The sequence below is a fragment of the Nannospalax galili genome, unplaced genomic scaffold, assembly GCF_000622305.1.
Source record: "Nannospalax galili isolate Female #2095 unplaced genomic scaffold, S.galili_v1.0 scaffold83, whole genome shotgun sequence".
NCBI classification, from domain to species: domain Eukaryota; kingdom Metazoa; phylum Chordata; class Mammalia; order Rodentia; family Spalacidae; genus Nannospalax; species Nannospalax galili.
Genome location: NW_008352659.1, coordinates 4,009,113 through 4,025,491, shown reverse-complemented (window position 1 = coordinate 4,025,491; position 16,379 = coordinate 4,009,113). Strand labels below are relative to the sequence as shown.

General features: G+C 42.4%; 1 protein-coding gene across 22 annotated transcripts in view; it reads right to left on the bottom strand.

Annotated features, from left to right (window-relative positions):
- Positions 1-16,379, bottom strand: part of Kcnma1 (potassium calcium-activated channel subfamily M alpha 1) — a 788,086-nt gene that overhangs the window by 274,274 nt on the left and 497,433 nt on the right. The gene's annotated exons all lie outside the window — the stretch shown is intronic.

The following is a 16,379-nucleotide window of genomic DNA, read 5'->3' as shown; positions in this document are numbered from 1 at the left end:
TTAAAAATTCTTCCAAGCATAAAAATTTGCTCCTTAATAACTGGTAGATGTGAAAAACATTACCATTGAAATCTACCTGATGGCTTTATATCCATGCTTACATGCTGAGTAGCTCAGAAAGTACCTGACTTTGACTAGTAATAATCAGATATATAGAGATTAGAAACACATATGCATCTTAGTGTCAATTGTATTAAAAATGAATTTTTCTGTATGAAACTGCTTTTTATTAATGAAATGGAGATCTTTTTTAGAGTTTAAGACCTCATTTAATTTTATGTCTTACAGGGTTTAGACAGAGTACAGTATTGTATAGCTGTATTAATTCAACTGTATACATAAAAATTTGCAGCCAATTTTGAAAGAGATGCATCTTAGCTCTGGAAATTGTTATTGAATTTGTCAATGCTGTTGCAATGAAATGCTTCTTATAATTATATGGTTATTAAATAAATAATTAAAAAATAAATTTTAAAAAAGAAAGAAAAGATAAAATGTGCTGCTATGTCACAGTACTTACAGAACTGCAAATTGAAATCAAGGCAATAACACTACAAATCTATAAAATGGCTAGAGATGTTGTCTGCTGGAGGATGAGAAGATAGCTCAGTGAGGAGGACACTTGCTGAACAAGCACGATGACCTGAGTTGGGATCCCCAGCAGCCATGTAAGAAGCCAGGCGTGGTGGCACATATCTGTAACCCCAGCATTGAAGAAGCAGGCAGATCCCTAGAGCTCACTGGTTGGCCAGTCTAATTAAGTGGTAAGCTCAAGGTTCAATGACAGACCTTGTTTCAAAACAAAAAGGGTTAAAAAAAGGGGGGGGGTGAAGAGTAGTACAGGAAGATACCCAGTGTCAACCTCTGGTCTCTACACACACATACACACACACACAAACACATGCACACACGCATGTGTACTCATACACATTCATACAACACACAAAGGAAAAAAGAAAAATGTCTATGGAATATTGGTCAGAAACCAAGTAACTGGCATCATCAGGCACTTAAGGTTGGAGTATCAAGTCGGGTATCGCCTCTCGAAAGCTGAAGTTTCTTATAAAATAAATATGTACCAATTCTGTGACCCAGAAACTCCATTTCTATATATTTACTCAAGAAGAATAAAAATGTTTGTCTATAAAATCATGTGTGCAAGGATGCTCAACAGCTTTATAACCCAAAGTCGGAGACAACATAAATGACCATCAAGAGATAAACTGAGTAGCACAACCCTGCAATGGAGAACTATTAGCAATAACAAGGAAGAAGGTACTGAGACACACAGCATATGTGAATCTCAAAACCCTTATTCTGAGTGAAAGAACCTACACGGACAAAAATAACTTTGTGATTTCAATTATATGATACTCAAGAGCAGAAAAATCTCATCTATAGTGAGACAAATTGGAACAAGGGTTTCCTATATTTGAAGGATGCTAAAGTTTGAAAATGGGCCTCCAAGGGTCCATTTTGATTAAAGGATTGGTCTCCATGGTGGTGCTTTTAGAAGGCAGTGGAAACTTTATGAGGTAAGACGCAGTGCAGATTCCATTAATCATTGAAAGCATAAAGAATTTCAGTTTTTATGAAAGCCTGAAACTGGCCCCGCCCATTCTGTTGGCTTCCTGTTGGAGGTATGACCTCTTGCTCCTGCATGAGTTTTGTCATGATGTGCCACCAACTGCTGTCCTCATCTGAGGCCAAACCAGTGAGTTCCCTCAGTCTTGGATGCTGAGTCTCTAAAACTGTGAGCTAAATAAACCTTTCTTTACTTCTTAGGTAAGCCCACACCAGGTGGGGAGTGTAACATACATTAAGAAGAAACAAGGATCAGGAAATGTCCAGAGTGATGGAAATATTGTTTATGTTGATATAAGCGACAGACCACTTTCTAACAGGGCACATGGCTTTCAAAATGCACTAAACTGTATCCTTAAGATCTATATGTTTTACTATACCTATAATATATCTCATTAAAATATTGAGGTTGGTGAAATGGTAATCTGATCACCAGAGCTATTCAAACAGAGGCTAGTTGCACCAACCTGGGGACCACTAAAAGTTTAAACTTGATGCTCCAAATAGATCATCTATTGTAATGCTATGACTACTCTCCCAACTCTCGGGGAGAGGGGCACTAGAGACATGAAACCACATCAACCCAGAGAGATGGCTGGTCCAACTGAAGGAACAAAGCTTTTGTATTCAGGCTTTTACTATCAGTAGCTGGATGACCGAACGAATTGCACAAGCCCTAGCCTCACTTCCTGCATTTCAAGAGTAGATGAGAATGTCCTTCACAGATGACTATCCAGGGCAAATGTGTTGTTGTTTTTTTTTATTTTGGAGATACCAGGGATCAAACCTGGGTCCTTGAATCTGCTAGACAAGCACTCTACCACTGAACTACAGTCACAGTCATCAGGCAAACAAAATGAAATGAGCACTGCAGAGCTCTCTGCCCAGGGACTTACCCTCTGCAATTTCTCTACCATCCACATAGATGGGTCATATCAAAGTTGTAGGGTCCAGTCCAACTGCTTCTTGCTCTGCTCACAGAAGCCCCATCACAACTGGGCAATGTAGTGCTCTGTTACAAATAACCCAAAGCCCTCCCTATTCTTATGGGGCAGGTCCGTGATGTCTTCCTAAGGCCCTTTTGGTAGGGATGAATCTGACCTCTGGAGCTGCTAATGAGATATGGATCCTGATGTCTTCTTGTAGGAGCCATGTGATCTTGGATATGTGACTTGGAAAAGTTATTCAAATCCAGTCTCTGGTTTCTGATGCCAAAGAGAACTAGGAATGGAATTCAACAGCAGAGTGTTTGCCTAGCATGCACGAGGCCCTGGGTTCAACCCCTAATCCTGAAAAAACCAAACTCCTATCTCTATTACTTGGGAACAAACAATGGCGAGCTCTTTCAGCTCAAATTACCTCAGTTTCTCCAACCATAAAACAAGAATAGAAACAAGACCCTGCTTCATACAGTTGTTGTAAGGAACTAATTCATGTATTTCTAACAGTTAGAGGTGTCCTTAGCACATAACCCACGTGTTTCAGAAATGCTTGCTGTCATTACTAATATGAGCCAGGTATGGGCCAGGCACACTGGGGATACACATGTGAGTTGCTATAATTTATTCTCAATAAATAGATCATCATGCAGAGCAGCTTACAATCTATAGTTGTATTTAGCTAGGCTAGTGCCATAGTTTGGATGTTGAATATCCACCAAAGATCCATTTATCAGATGCTTGGACTTCACTGGGGGAAACTTTAAGAGGCTGGTGTCTAGTGGGAGGTCTTTATGTCACTGGGGACATGCCTCATAACGGGGTAGCAGGACCCTTGGTGGTTTCTTCTCCTCCCTTTTGGTTCCTAGTCATGAGGTGAGTGGTTTTGCTCTGCAAGGTGCTCCTGCCACAATGTGCTGTCTCCCCACAGACCTAAAAGCCATCATGGGCTGGAATCCCACAAACTATGAACTGAAATAGATCCTTTTCTCCCTGTAAGTCTAATGGTCTTAGGTGTTTTGTTATAATAATGGAAAGTTACCAACACCCATAATAAAGATGATTACTTGTATAATTTCATTTTAAGGAAAGACCCACAATGCACCCTAGCCCCTCTTTCATTGCCTGTCCACAGATGCCTGACATCCTTCATAAGAGGACACAGTACACAGAAAGAAAGGCATGTGCTTCTGGGGTCAGACAACTGTGAATCTGAACCCCATCTCTGTTCCTCTGTGAGAACTTGCGCTGGTTCTATGACACCCTTAAGCCTCTTATAGGCTTATGCCTCTAAGGATAAGAGTGCAATAATAAATGGGTCTCAAGTGTGTTTTCAAATGCCTTATTCTCATAGAACTTGTTATATTAGCACTTTTCCAAGGCCCCCACACTTGGCCCCTTTTCCTTGGGTCTAATGGACTGCCTGGTCTAATGGATGCCATTAAAATGAACATCTCTCTGGGAGTCATTGATCTCTCAGTGAGGGAGGAATGTGGATGGGGTTGGGAAACTACGAGGAAGGAGCAGAAAGAGGCAGATTCTGAAGCCAGTAGTGAACTGACACCCACATCTACTGTTGGCAAGGGCACGCTCTAATTTTAGCCAAAAAAGAATCACCTGCTATCTATCTCATTTGTGGCTCTTCGCTCCAAATTCCTAGATGTAAGTATATATCCTGATGTAATCACAGGAGCCAGAAAAATGGTAATGAACCATGGGACTAAAGGGGAAGAAGGAGCATGCACAAGAGAGGGGTACAGTAGGAGACAGGGGCTATCGACGGGGAAATGGGGAAATGGGGGTACTTTAACTGGGGAGGGAGGAGGGAATGTTTTACGGGGGGAATGAGAAGAGAGAGAAATGATGCTTAGATGGTATGAAAAACCAGAGGGAAATGTATTAGTTCAGAGTCCTACTGAAAATTACGCATACAATAAATATGAGTGCATGTGTATAGCTGAAGGCTTTATAAAAAAATAATAATAATGCCAGGCAGAAGAAACCCCCTTCAAGTGTTGGTCAAGGTAGTCCAAGAGACTCCCCAAATAACACAGGCTATTGTCACAGCCCTTGATTGCCTCCCAGAACTTGAAGGTAAGACCCTATTGCTGAAGACAGGCCACACTTCAGACCTCCTTATGCTCTTACTAAAACCAAGAACCAGGAGCCTGTGTTGTTCACACACTATTTAAGATACAAGAAAAATGGATGTTTCCAGTTGGTCCTGGGTTGAACAGTTCAAAAGACTCCCAGTCCACAGTGACTCTGCTTCCTTCCCACCAGCCTCCTTCGCCCTTGCTCCTTCCTCCCTTCCTCTTGAACCCTAACCACTGCTTGTCAACTAAGAATCTCATTAGGTTTTGCTAATCACATTCAGAATATCCCTCCTGAGTTTCTGCTATTTCCAAGGAATGGACCTCAGAGACACTGTCTTTACTGTTACATCATATGTAATGTTGGAGACAAATGAATCCAGACTCATCCAATCTCCTCTTCTCTTCCCAAGACAAAACCCCGAGATCAAGAAGAGAGCTGGAATAATCCTCTCTAATCCTGATTCCTGTAGCGAGCCCCGACTGGGAAGCTGACACATGGCCCTAGGCTTCCCTCCCTCCTGACATTTAGATCCATAGGTGACAGATGGCCATCTGAGGCCACTGAAGAACCCACAAGCTTGATTTCTGAGACTTGTGCCCCAACCTACTGCAGGGAGGACCAGATCCATCTATATGGCTAAAACAGATGTCTGGGAAAATATAAGGACAGACGACCAGGCACCTGTCAGCTCAGGAGGCAAGTTGAAAGGGAGGCACTTCAGGGACAGACTGTGCAGACTGACCGAATAGTCCTGAGAATGGATGCCTCCTTAAAGAGCATCCAAGGCCTCTCCCTCTTGCCTCATCCTAGTCCCACCCCTGCCTCCCACAATGAGTTTACTACAGAAGTTCATCTCTGAAATTGTCTCGTACTTCCTGTCACCTGTGGCAAGGGAGAAGCATACTTGGTTCCAATGACCCTGAACTGAGAACACCTATAAAGACAATGGAATGATCAACTTTATCCTAAAATTAAATTCAAGCAGATTGTCTGTGCCAGCGGCTTTGAATAAAGACTGAAGAACACAGTGAATTATGTTTTCAATTACAGTTCACAAGGAATGGAGGTACTCCTTCCAAAGGAGAACACTTGATTTAGCTCTCTACAAGAAAAAAAAAAGCCAGAAAGCATAACAATGAATCTTGGGTCAGAAATAGCATTTTCACAAGGGCTTCGGGTATCATGGGATTTAGCTATGCTTAATACTGATGTGCAAAGTTCACTTCAGGTTAACTTGGGAAATGGACACGGAGTGAGTGTTGGGGGAGGGCCTTAACTTGGCTGGAGGTATTTCTCAGCTACTGTGTTCTGATGCTCTACATTAACACAATCAACGTGGATAGTGAGAATCAGAGAGCAGCAGTTTCTGTGTATAATGGAGCAGAGAGTACTTATTTCCAGCTTTGCAAGTCACATGATCTCTTCTACTCAACTTGGACATGGGAACACAAAAGTTGCCACAGAGAAGATGAAAACAACTGAGCTTGCCTATATTCCAATAAAATTTTCTCCCCCAAATCGATAGCAGGTCCAATTAAGTCAGCAGACCCTAGCTGTCTGATGGCAGTGACACTTTGAAGAGAGAGAGGAGTGGCTAAGGTATAACAGGCTCTTGTGTTCCTTATAACACTCACTGTAGAACCTAAGATCCAACTGGTTGTATTTTTCTAGCTTAACTCGGATATGCATAAATCATTTCTACTCATATAAATGATGAATACTTTCAGAACAGCATCTTTAGTTTTTGTGTGTAATCTGTAGCAGGTAACATAGCCAGAGGACTTTGGATTTGCTTAAAGTAAGTTTTCTCCTTGCTCAACTAGGGTGATTCACCTCTCCAATTTCCACATTTGAGGGCTTGAAGATTTGGTTAATTTAAAAAGAGAATAAGTTTCTTTCAAAGGATGGGTTGTTGCCCCTCACAATATGGGTACCAACATCCTAATTAGTTTTAAACAAACATGTTAAAGGCATGCTCTTAACCAAAACGAAGTTGGAAGTTCCATTTTCTAATTCCAAAGTCTCTGGCTCATGTGCTTAGGTCAGCAATTATTTTTACATAAAATAAGTTGCTGCATAATTCTTCTTATTTGCACTCATCCTTAATATTTAGCTTATGGTGACAGTCAATAAATGTATGTTGAAGGTGGGTATGGTAGTACACACACCTAATCCTAAAACTGGGGAAGCAGATGCAGGAGGACAAAGAGTTCAAGGTCAGAGGGGTCCTATAGAGCCTCAAAAACTACTGGCTAATGTCCCTGCTCTTGCTTACACACCAGAACATGACAGTTAAGTCCCTACTGCTGAAGACACTACATATGTGAATTACAGAAAAAATAAGGAGAAAAAACGCTGGTATTGACCTCAAAGTGTCATCTCTACTGGCTAGCTTTCATTAGTGCTGTAAGGGGCTATGCATGCTACTATAACAGAAAAGTAATTATCAACCTTGCCCAGCTGCCAACCCTGCGAACTACAGTAACAACTAGCCTGGCAAGATAGATATGCCCACTGATACAATAGTGGCACAAATGTCGTTTGGGTAACCAAGTACTTTCTGATTGGATGTATAGCCTGCTTCACAAGACAGAGCCCATATCTGGCACTGGTATCCAGCCTAGGAACCTGTGGCTACACAGCTCACAGGCCTTAGCGGAGACTCTAGTACTACTATTCTGCTAAATGGACATAGTATTACACCAACTCCTAATGACTTATTATACCCCTAGATTAACACATTTCTGAGCTCTCACCAGAGAAGCTTCTTCTTACAGCAGATGATGGTTAACATTGACACAGAGACCCATAACTGGTCAATGTGCAGAGGATAAGAGACTGCAGAGTGCTTAGCCGTGAATGGGATGCCTATATCACACTCTCTTCTCCCGAGACACAAAGATCGTTGTGGAATGGGGGGAGAAAAGACTGTAAGAGTCAGAGGTGGAAAATTATTACAAAAAAACAGTGTTTTCCAGATACCAGGGCAGTTACACATATGAATTCACTGCAATGCTGTCAGCATGCACAAGACCTAAATATAAGCTAAGGCCAGACAAGTTCCCAAGATAGAGCAGGGAAGGTGGGTAAGAAGGCCCAACCCTAGCTATTGGCAACTGATGGCTGATGAGAGAGGGAGAGTCAGTTTCAAGGGTGTGATGCTGGGAAGGTTGACCAGGCTCCAGGGGATGGACCCACACCAAAGGACATTTGGGGACACAAATTAGCCTTGCTAGACCTTAAAAAAAGTGGACATGAAATTGGTCAACGGGTAAAGATAGGGGAGGGGTCTAAATATGATCAAAATGCAGTATGTGAGAGTCTAAAAATTTCTATTAAAAAATTTTTTTTAATTAAAGAGTTCAAGGTCAGTCTAGATTATGTAGTGACAGATCTCATAATAAACAGTTTCAAGAATGAGGAAGTGCCTATGAAATGAGCTTGTCTTAAAAATCTTTTGCTATATTAAAGGTTCTTACCAACTGGTTTAGGCAATTAAAATATTCTGTTAGGCAACATCTTGGACTGTTGGGCTGCTAAGTTCAAACCCACACTTAGCACTGTCTTAGAAAATGATCCCCTCCAATCACAACCTACCTTCAGTTTCCATCAGCTCAGTTTGCCACCGAGTACAAGGAGTCAGGAATATGAATTTGAATGGCAGTCTTCATTGACCTACAAATTTGTCTGTATAGGATTCAGTGAGTGACAGAGGACGGGGGCTGCAATTCCCAGCCTTTCACAGGAGGAGTGGGAGAGGCCCAAGAGCATCTGCCTCTCCTCCATCATGTGACAGCAGATAACACCACGAAAGCACTCACAACGTATTCCAACACTGATGAAGATGGATCACACTTAAGCAGTGACTCTTGACCCCTGTGAAACAGCCCACACAACAGGAAGACTCTCAGAGATAAGAAAAACTCCAGCAAGTTGGGCTGAGACTCTGAAAATGACTGCAAGTCACGATTTATGAGAAAATAAAAAAGATGTGTCTACGACTTGATCGTGAGGGATAAGTGGAGTCTCCCTTCCTGGGACAATGGAGCTGTGTCTGTAAATGCATGCTATATTCATGTTGCAACTTACACTGTTTTCGATACCAACTGCCCAAGGTGTAGGCTTGCAAATCAAATCAAACCCTCAGTATTCTGGACTGATTATCCAGTTAGAGGATGAAACGGGCCAGCCCTTTCTTCTTCCATCAAACGCCTGCCTTGTAGTAATTGCACTGACTGCATGAGGGGCCCAGGGAAGAAATAAACAAGTACACATTTCAACCCCAGTGAGCAAAGGGGATGAATATGCACATCTCTAAGAAATGAATTGATCAGCATAAGCTGCCACGGGCATCTATTACACATTAACCTCTTTTCTGGGAGCTGTGGAGTCAGAAACACTGGAAGACTCAGTGCTGTCTCTAAAGCAGCAAAATAGCAACATAAAATAAAAGCAAAAGTGAAAAACAGCAAATAACTAACCAATCACTTATCAGAACAGACTGTAGGTTTCAAGAGTGCTCAAATACTGCAGCTACTGCAAAACCTTGCCTTAGTTAGCAATTTAAATTTCTTTGCATGATAATTCTTATTTCAGCACTGCTGAGAGAAATAAAAATAAAATAAAAAGTCAACTTAAGGTTTCTAGGGACAATGGAAAGAACTGTGTTACAGTTTGAAGAAGTGAGTGGGCTCTGCTCTCTGCAGTGTTCCAGCTTACTGGGTCCCCTTCAACAAGTCATGTCCACTTGTGATTCGTTTCTAGTAGGAGTGTAAGAAACACTAGATATTGGTCTTTTCTTTCAAACCCTATAAAACTTGGAACTTGGTTTATGGCAAAGAATTCTAATCTTTTAATCCCACACACCCTGTAAGACTTTTGTTTAAGGAAAGACCCTGACCCATTCCTGAGCCTGATGGCCTGGGGCAATGGAGCTCTTCTCCCAGGTGTTCTTTTTAAACTAGCCAACTGAGAAAGACTGTGAGGTTGGACCCCAGTCAATGGGGAAAGACACAATCCTCTTGCACTAGGGATAAAAGTCCACCAAGCTTCCAAGTCGTGTTTGCTGGACCTGATCACACAAGACACCCTTTTGCAAAAATGAACTTTCTTGTTGGAGAAAGTTGGAGTTACTTTCACTTTGTGTGGTATTGACAGGGTCATCCTTGGACCTTGGATTTTATTCCTAACAGGAACAACAGAAGGGATGGAGGGACGAAGAACTTGAGAGTATTACATTTCATAGTTTAAAATGTACCTCTCAGATCTGCTATAGTCTGGATCTGGAAAGACCCCTAAAGGTTCGTGTGTGTGTGTGTGTGTGTGTGTGTGTGTGTGTGTATGTGTATACTGGGTGTGTTTCTCTCATGCCCCATATTTTTTTAAAACTTTTTAAAAATTTTTATTATTTTTATTTTATGTGTATGCATATATTGCCTGCATGTAGGTAAGTGCACCCATGTAGTGCAATGCCCTTGGAGGTCAGAAGAGGCTGTAGGATCCCCTGGGACTGGAGTTACAGACAGTTGTTAGCTGTCATGTAGGTGCTGGGATTTGGACCTGGTCTTCTGCAAGAACAACCAGTGTTCTTAACTGCTGAGCCATCTCTCCAGCCCCGTCATTTTATTCTTTAAGATAGGGTCTCCTACTAAACCTAGAGCTTGCCACTTTGGCTAGACAGCCTAGAAAGTAGGCTCCAGGAATCTGCCTGTCTCTATTCCCCAGCACTGGGGTCACAGATAGACACCACCACACTCAGCTTTTATGTGGGTTCAGAGATCCAAGCTTAGGTCCAAGTGCTTGTACAGCAACCACTTTATCTCCTGAATCATCTCCTCAGTGCCAAGGCTGGCGTGTTAAAGGCTTGGTTGTCAGCCTGTGGCATTACTGGAAAATTTGGAAACTTTAGGAGGTGAGGTGACTAGAAGGAAGTTAGATCACTGATGTGCCTTTGAAGGAGATACCGAGACCACAGACCCTTCCTGTTTATTTCTTGCTTCCCAGTCACCACAAGGTAAAGCAGCTTTGCTTTGGCATACGTTCCTACAAAGATGTCCTACCTCCCCACAGGTTCAAAAGTTAAAAGAACCTCTGAAACCTTGAACCAAAATATACCTTTCATCCTTTAAGTTGCTTATATGAGGTATTTTGTCAAAGCAATGAAGAGGTAACCCAAGATCAAATTTCAATAATCATGTGGCTCTCTGCTTCTGAAGATCACTCACCCACAAAGAAGTATTAGTATTAAACACAGCCTTGTGGGAAAAAAGGAAATCATTTCCATAAATCTGTAGCTTTTATGGCTCTTTTGTTACTGTGAGTAAACATGGTCCTTCCATGGAGCACTGAATCAATCCTGCAAACTTCTCCATGGTTGCAGCAGATTCTGCCTTCCCAGCTGGAGCACTTAGGCTCGTTAGGATGCCTAACTCCTCATGATCCCACTCACATCAAAAGGACAGCTTCAGGAACATGATGTCACATCTCTGTGCAATCACCTTCTGGATGAGCATTTTTATAAATGCTAATTGTACTTGCTAATTAATAGAGATTTTATTATCATGGGAGAAAAATCACTGAATCAGCAAATCTTGCCATTTTCTCCTGCATGATTCATGAACCAGAAATCCTGATCTGATATATTATTTTCTTATGGCCTTGGGGGCCATAGAGGACCTCAATACTGCAGTTCATCATTCAGTGATCAACACAGATCTGATCCAGAAAGGGACTCCCCAGTTTAAAAGGGGCTCAAACACCCATTGCCATTTTTAGTGGAATACTGTGATCACTGTGGTTAAGGGCAGAGACTTTGATTGCATACAAGTCTGAACTAATTATTCTATTGCCAGAAACAGAAGTCATGAAGCATGTACATGGTAAATGTGTCAATTAAAATGAAATGTTGGTTCTACCATTTGTATACTGTAGCCTAGAGAACCTTCTATAATCTCTTGGAGACTGTGTGTGTGTGTGTGTGTGTGTGTGTGTGTGTCTGTGTGTCTGTGTGTTTCTGTGTGTCTGTGTGTTTTTATGTGTATCTATGCATATATAGTTTTGTTGTGTTGTTTTATAAGTGACATACCCCAGTTTGGGTTCCCCCCCAAAGCAGAAGCTGAGAAATGGATTGGATTATGAAGGTTTGTTTATGTGGATGTTGATCTCAGGAGAGGTTACCAGTGAGGGAATGGAGTTAGTCAGAAGGATGAATGGAAGAGCAGCATAAAAAAAAATGTGTTAGCAAAAAAGCATCACTGTGGGCAATTAAAGCAAAATACCCCGGGGAACTCTGTACATGACTATACCTGCTGCGTGGCAGAGCTTTTTACTAACGGGGTACGGGCCAGGATGTTAATCCGCCACTGATCACTTTCAGCCAGTTGGTCCTCATTTAAGTCAACTAGAGCTTGTGAGCAGCATTCAGTGACTGCACAAAGCCCTCCAGCAAAGAGGTGCTGGTGCCCACAATACAAAACTCTTATGGGTTAAATCCTGTTCTAACAGATTGTTAAAGGTTCGTGTCATGCCCACAGTTGTATAGGAGCTGGTTTATAATATCTTATCAGATAAGAGAGACAGAGAAAGTAAACAATTATCACAGTTATCCAGCCATCAGGGCATAGAGCAAAGGTTCAAGGCTATGCAGTCAGACTCCAGAGGGTATTGACTGGCCTCTGCCCTGTTCTGAGCATGCTCAGTCACTGCTGAGGCTACCTCTCCCATAGTGTCCCCGAGATTTCATCCTTTATGACCCTGAACTTCAAACCGGGGGGTCTTCACTTTCAAAGATGTTTCCTACTATTAGGATCTAGGCAAAAATGGCAAAATATGCTCTGTAAATAGACCTGTTACTACAAGTGCCAGATACTTAAAAATACTCTATTAAAACCAAATAAAAATGGTTATCATAGCCCCAGAAGAGAATGTTATAAAACCTTGACAGAGTGGAGAAGACATTTTGACTAACAGGTGAGGGGAAGAAGTCTTGAGGAAAGACTAATATGGTCATGTCCTCTTCTCTCACAACAGAAAGTGTGTCCATATCACAGTATATTAAACACTAAAGTAAGGAAAACACAATAGTGCCTACGTCATTTTTCCTAAGTGATTTGTAACTTTACTGGCAATGCCTTGGGGACAAAAAGTTTAGCAGTTCATAGTTCTCCGATTTGTTCTATATTCAAGTAAATTTAAATGTAACGTTTTTATTTTTAAAAGCAGGGATACTACACAACTTTCTGCTTATTTAAGTTTTTAGTTTGAGATCGTTTCATGTAGCCAAGGCTAGCCTTGAAATTCTGAGCTACCTGCCTTTAATATCCCAAGTGTTAGTTTTATAGGCATGTGCTAACATGACCAGTTTGTTTATTATCTTTCTAAATCTACAATGATCTTCACCTAATGGTATCAAATCATTTATAATGTTTGTCTTGACTTTGCTTTCATTTATTTTAAAAAAGAAAAATAAAAAACAAATTTTAGAATGTCCAGACCTCTTTTTAACCAAGCCCTATAAAATAAAAGCCTCATCTTGAAACAAAATAATAGCTCCCTTAATTTGGGTTAGATGGAGCTGGGACGTTTTTTATGAGTCAAGCAAAACACCCAATCCCTTGTCCTTCCTTAAGGGAACCGAAGGTCCACAGTTCAGCAGCAGCCTAGATGTTCCCAAGCATGAGGCTGCAATGTCTCCAAGCTCTGCTGCCTTTAATGGGAACAGCATCCTGGGACCTGCTCCAAGATCACTGGGTCCCTGGAGGCTGCATCACGAACACCCTTCTCCTCCTCCACTGCAAGCTGCAGCCCTCCTTCTTGCTTAGATAAGGAATGAGCTGAAAGAATGAAGAATCAGATCTAGGAAAACATGGAGACTTATACCTAGTGGGGTGCAAACAGGGAAGGGATTAGGTTTCTCAAAGCCTCAGAGAAAGCAATGGTGAATGACTGCAAAGACAGACAAGACACAGAACTAAACCAGTTGAAGAAGGAAGTTGGAGTCGGGTCACTGTCTTTATGAAGCTTCTTTCAAGGGCAGGTGCTGGGGAAAACTAAACCGAACAAGAGCAAAGGCATGACCCTGGTCACTGGCTCAGGATTAAACGATTCAAAACTTCCTTTGATCTTCACAATAACTGTCTTAGGTAGCGAAGGCCAGAGGCATCTCTTTGTTGTAGGGAAGGTGGCAGGATATAGAGACTACGCTTTGTTGTTCAAGGTCAACACACGGGTATACAGTAGCCTGTGCCTCGATGGGTCTCCCGCCTCAGGTCTAGGGCTTTCCTCACCTGATCACAGAGCTGAAGGCCCCACCACTCCCTCTCCACCGGTCCTAGCTTGTCCTTGCTTCTTTCCCTTCCTGCTCTGTAGTTGGGGTCAATGCCACGCTGATCCAAGGAGCTTCGTAGAAATGCTATTTCTGCTTCCAATATGTTATTCTGTGATTTTCTGGGAGGATTAAGTTTCTTATTTGGGTGAAGGCATGAGTCAAGATCAAGCTTAAGTAGATGTTTAGGTTTTGTATGAAGAGAAGGGGTTTAAGGTGACAGCTTTCTTTCAAAGATAAGGACAGGGAAGGAAAGAGGCTTGAGTACTCTGGGTACAGCAACCTGACCAGCAAACATAGGCATGCTACAAGTATTCTTTATGGCCCTCCCCGCATTGCAAAGACCACGGCAATAACCTTGACCAACAACACACCTCTCCTCCTCCTAAACAGCATGGTTTAGGCCAAAGACACTGTGCATTGAAAACACCACCACTTTATCAGCTGTATGTTGTATGAGGCTTCCCGCTATTCTTTTTCAGAGCAACTGGCTGGGTACATAAATTACACTGTGGACTGGAAAATATATGACACAGCTGTGAATTACAAGGTCATAATTTTACCAGCAATTTTAGACGCTGCCATAAACCATTCAAGACCTGAGAGTGTCCTCATACATTTTTTTTTCTTAAGCCCCCAGAATGAAGTTCTAGGCCAGTTACTGAAAGACAGTGCATTTCTTACATTTGTCTTAGAAAACAACTCTCCAGGAACACCAGGCATTCCTTTCTTCTCCTATAGTGTATTACTGCCTTTTCTCTTTCTTTTAAAATTATTGAGCTCCTACTCTTGGATAGATGCTCCCTTAACCTTCTTATGAGGAAGACGGGCTTCATGTCAGCCTTGGAGTTGGAGGACTTCCCAGAGCTGCATATTTCCTGCCCGGGGCTTGCCTAAGGGGATACAGAAGTGACCTTGGACCAAATGATATTCTTCTCTCTGACATGGAAACACTTCTCCTGCATCATCCGCCTTTCCCCTTCTCTTCTCAACCTAAATTGCACTCACTTTCTTGTTTTTCTCTCCAATTTTATGTCTTGGTTAATTGGAAAGCATTAACCTTCTATTCAGTCCTTCTCCAGCTAGCAAAGTTCTATCTCAGAGTCCATGAATCCATCCAAACACTGCTTTTCTCTGCAAAGCCTTCCCTGGGGGTCCTGATTGTCTCTTCTGTGCCCGCTCCCTGACTCTGCCCTGTTAGATTCTGAAACTGCAGTGAAATTCTTCCTTTATCTTCCTCTCCACTGTTACAAAACACAGTAGTTCAGGTCTGTCTCCTTTTGTTTTTTTTCATTCCTATATGCATTCACCAAACATGAGTTGAGCTCTCATGTTAGGAATTCACTGAGACTTAACACAGTGTCTGGGACAGAGGAGGATCATGATGAGTGCCTGTTGGAGTGACGGACTGGGTGGGGGGATAGGTGGAAAAGTTCTAGTCCACGTGCACCCACAGAAGAGGTGCTGAAAGAGAGATGTCACAGGGACAGAGGGGAGACTCACCTCCGGTTCCGTCAGTTTGCCCCAGTGGCTTTCATAGACTGAACTGCCCAGATTCATACACGCCAGCTCACGGAAGCAGCACTACAACCCCATCAGCTGCCTCCCTAGAAACACTCAGAAATACCTAGACTAGGAAACACACTGGATTCCCTAGGTACCATGAGAATCGCCCTGTGTGTCCTGTATGTCTTTTCTGGCATGCTCTTGTATTTCACTAAATCGAACTCTACCCATGCTATAAGACTCAACTAAACTCCCAGAAGTCACCAATGGCCAACAGGTACATCAACCCACTCTCAACTCACAACACACAATTCCTATGGCACCAAATCAGATCACAACTCACCCCACTGGGAGGAATACCTAACTATGTGGTCATCACTGAGAGGGCAAGGGCCATCCTCTTGCTCTCAGGTCGGGAATGTCACCAGTTTACCAAGGCCCCTTTCTAGACTTGGCTAGCTACTTAGCAGTTATGTGATTTTTTGACCAATCTGCAGGCCTATTAGAACACTCTTGCCCATCTCTTCCAAACTGAAGGTAACAATGGCACTCGCTTCAAAAAGACTGTCAAACTACAATAACCCTCACAGGATGTTTTCACAATTGAACAGCTGTATAAATGTTGTGGGTCCTATAAACGCACCTAAGCAAACTCAAGTAGTCCTAATAGGCCCAGGGTCCTGTTAGTCACTGAAACCACTCCTCCGCTACACTATACTCCACCTTGGCACCACGCCTCCTTTCAAATTAAGAACTGAAGGGATCCAGTAGGAGACTCAACAACCCCTAATTTAGGCCTGCTTTCGTCCTCACCATGAAATACACTCAAGAAGCTGACACCCAGCTCTTGACTTAGGAGCCTATTTTTCAATGAGAACTATATCCCCCCCCCCCCCCCCCCGCCCCCACCACCCCCTCTCTCACTTTATATG